The sequence below is a fragment of the Saimiri boliviensis genome, chromosome 9 (genome assembly GCF_048565385.1).
Source record: "Saimiri boliviensis isolate mSaiBol1 chromosome 9, mSaiBol1.pri, whole genome shotgun sequence".
In the NCBI taxonomy this organism is placed as follows: Eukaryota; Metazoa; Chordata; class Mammalia; order Primates; family Cebidae; genus Saimiri; species Saimiri boliviensis.
In genome coordinates, this window is record NC_133457.1 from 104,954,336 (window position 1) to 104,958,241 (window position 3,906).

General features: G+C 45.8%; 1 non-coding gene across 1 annotated transcript; it reads left to right on the forward strand.

Annotated features, from left to right (window-relative positions):
• The first annotated feature begins 1,499 nt into the window (after positions 1–1,499).
• LOC120368029 (U2 spliceosomal RNA) lies at positions 1,500–1,689 on the forward strand. The gene has a single exon (XR_005582254.1). It is a non-coding gene; the product is annotated as a U2 spliceosomal RNA (small nuclear RNA).
• The last annotated feature ends 2,217 nt before the right edge of the window (positions 1,690–3,906 follow it).

Sequence of the window (3,906 nt, forward strand, 5' to 3'; positions counted from 1 at the left end):
AGGGAATACTGGCTGAATGCATAAATCTCATCATCACAGAAAGGATGTCTTCGGCAGGAAGACAGTGGAGATACATGAAAGTGGACTACTTTTCTTGCCCCAAGCCACATGGCCAGGATCCTACATTCTTGTTGCTTGACTGCCTCTCATTTTATAATTCAAGAGTTAGTTGCCAGCTGTCTTATTGATTCTGACCTTTTTATTTCACACATCTCAACTGTTGCTGAGCTGTTTCATTCTAGGAGGCAAAGGGCTTTTCTGGTTGTTACTGAGATTGCCAGGCTGAATCTCCTTTCTGGAGCACCCACCAGGTTCTTTTCCAAGGGTATCAGAATCTTGAAAGGGCAGCAGATCCTTAGGCACAGGTGAGGAGAGATGCTAGAAGACATCACTGTCAAAGAATTGGCAAAGTCGAGAATGTGCCAGCATCCAAGGGTCAAAATGTCAAGAGGGGCATCCTGTTCCATAGCATAACAGTCCTAGAAGGAGTCCCAAAAGGATAACAGAGGCCTTGTGAGTGCCCAGAAATCAAGTGGAGATTAGGACCAACACATCAGAGTGCAATTAAGCAAAAGGGGAAATCTATTTAAAGGTGCCAGAACAACAGGAACCACGCAACCAGGCTTCAGGAGAAAGTAGTAACCAGGGTCCTAAACTTTAGTCATCAGGGTTTCTCTCTCTCTCTCTCTCTCTCTCTCTCTCTCTCTCTCTCTCTCTCTCTCCCTCCCTCCCTCTCCCCCCAAGGTGTCACTCTGTCACCCAGACTGAAGTGCAGTGGCATGATCTTGGCTCATTGCTGCCATGGCCTTTCAGATGATCCTCTCACTTCAGCCTCCCTGGTAGCTGAGACTACAGGCACACACCACCATGCCAGGCTAATTTTTGTTTGTAGAGACAAGATTTTGCCATGTTCTGCAGGCTGGTCTCAAACTCCTAGGCTTAAATGATCCAGCCACATCAGGCTCCCAAAGTGTTAGGATTACAGGTGTGAGCCACCCAGCCATCGACAGGGACTTTTATCTCTTATCTTTTCTCCCACCCACTTCCTCCTGTATCCTCCCCCACCTCCAGCTTTTTCTGGCCCTTCTGACAGCAAGTACCCTCAGGAGCAGCTCCCTAATCTACATACTACAGATCTATCCACAAGAAGATAGATGGAACCACTCTCCTCTTCTGAATTCTAGAGCCTTAATTCTAGAGTAGCTCAGCTTGGATCAAGTGCCATCCTGGTCCAAATAACTATAGCAGCACATCTGTGTATTTGTGTGTCTTGTTCCTCCATAATCTTGCGGTCTGGGTAAAGTATGCAGATGGATGGGTCCCTGAAAAGCAGGAGCTGTTTAGACAGCCCTGCAGGTGCTCAGTTCTGTGAGACATGAGTTGGGCCAGGTTGATAACTAGCCTAAGAGAATCAGAATCAAATGAATAAGAACTAGATCTTGGGTGACCAGCCGGATCAAGAGTCTCGAGGTTCAGTCATTTCAAAAAGCTCAAGTCTCATTGCTTCTTGGCTGTCTGGCTAAGATCATGTGCAGTATCTGTTCTTACCATTTTAATATCGGATACATCCCCTATCTGAGGATAATATAATAAATAGATTTTTGGAGCAAGGAGATGGAATAGGAGCCTGCTCTGTTCACTCCACACATTGACCTGGATTGCAGTACCACCAGGAAAGGTGCACCCTCCATACTACTCCCCAAAAGCCCAAGTCTCAAGAGGTAGTCTGGAAAAAAGTATTTTTGGGTTTGCCTGCATTTTATTTTATTTTTTTTTTTTGAGATGGAGTCTCACTCTGTCGCCCAGGCTGGAGTGCAGTGGTGCTATCTTGGTTCACTGCAACCTCTGCCTTTGGGGTTCAAGCAATTCTGCCTCAGCCTCTCAAGTAAATGGGATTGCAGGTGCATGCCACCATGCCCAGCTAATTTTTGTATTTTTAGTAGAGACAGAGTTTCACCATGTTGGCCAGACTGGTCTCAAACTCCTGACCTCAGGTGATCTACCTGCCTCGGCCTCCCAAAGTGCTAGCTCTACATGCATAAGTCACCATGCCCAGCCAGCTTTACCTACATTTTGGAGATGCTGCATACCATCTCCCTCTTTTCAAGCACCACATAAGTATTTTCATATGGAAGACCCTGAGAAAGCCCCTGGGAAAAAACCTGTTTAACTGTAAATATATCCTGACTAACATGGCGAAACCGTGTCTCTACCCTAAAATACAAAAAAAATAGCCAGGTGTGGTGGCACACACCTGTAGCCTCCCCAGGAGGCTGAGGCAGGAGAATCGCGTGAACCCGGGAAGCAGAGGTTGTAGTGAGCTGAGATCATGCCACTGCATTCCAGCCTAGGCGACAGAGCAAGACTCCTTCTCAAAAAATAAATAAATAAATAAAATAACCATAAATATAATAACGTATGTATTTGTATGTGGAGCTCTTCTTTCAGTAGATTATCTATAAATCATCCACTGTTCCCAGTGCATACTTTGGAGACAGACCTACACTATCTGTTTTCACCCGCTAGTGAAAGTCTTGTTTTAAAGCCGTGTTTCCCAAACCTCATTTATTTGCCTGTGATTTTCCTGGAGTTTGTCTTATACGTCCTCTCTGTGCACTATTCCTATATGTTTTTTATTTTTTTAAAGAACCCTCATCCCAGTTATATCCTTAAAACAATCGTTATTTTTTTTTCTCATACCCACTGAAATACTATCTATTAAAATTAAAATGCTTGTCCATGCACTACTGATAATCTCAAGTACCATATGGTGGGGACATGAGTTTGAAGTGTTGGGAGCTGGGAGTGGCCTCTGTAAGACACAGTAAGTTAGTCAACCTCTGAGCACTGCCAGCCACACATGCTGGCAGAGAAGTTCAGCCTGTGACAAGACTGCCCTGATATCTCCATGTCTGTGCATGGAGATGTCCTCAGTCTGCCATTGTGGAGTCTGTGCTGTTTTCATGCCTACCTAGTCTTCTTTGGAGGGACCTGGAAAGTAAATGCAGGCTAGGTATGGTGGCTCATGCCTGTAATCCCAGCACTTTGGGAGGCCGAAGTGGGCAGATCACGAGGTCAGGAGTTCGACACCAGCCTGACCAACATAGTCAAACTCTGTCTCTACTAAAATTAGAAAAATTAGCCAGGTGTGATAGCACATGCCTGTAATCCCAGTTGCCCAGGAGGCTGAGGCAGGAGAATCACTTGAACCCAGGAGGCAGAGGTTGCAGTGAACTGAGATGGTGCCACCGTACTCCAACCTGGGTGACAGAGTGAGACTCTGTCTCAAAAAAAAAAAAAGCAGATTCTCCCTGGGAAATGGGGGTTGGGAGTGGAGTAGTGTAGGAGGCACCATTATTCCTGAAGGCAGGCCTCAAATTACGTTGGAAATCTCACTGCAGAAAGCAGGTGGGAGCCAGATGCCTCATCTTCTAACCTGGGATTGATCCTGAGATGGGAAGAGTATGAGGAGAGACACCAAGAGCAAGGCAAATCTGGCTCTGGCAGCTTGCTTCAGAGAAAGAGTATAGCTTTGGAGTCAGGCTGACCTGAGTATGAATCCAAGACTCAGCACTTACTAGCCGCCTGCCCTCAAACGATTATTTTCTGATAGTCCATCACATATCCACAGTGATCACCATGAAGTAGATGAGGAAACTGGGACTCAGAGAAGTTAAACAACTTGCCTGAGATTACACAGGTAACAAACAGCAGAGCCGAATTCAAACCTAAGTTGATTTGACTTCCAAATGTGTGCTCCTAACCAAAGTAGGGAAACCTGCTTTGATTTGCTCATTTCTTGAGCACCTCTTCTGTAGGAAGGCCTGTTGCTGGGTGCTGAGAATCCAGAGGCAGGCAAGATGAACAAGACTCCCGGCTTTCACAGACCTTGCTATCTATAGGGGA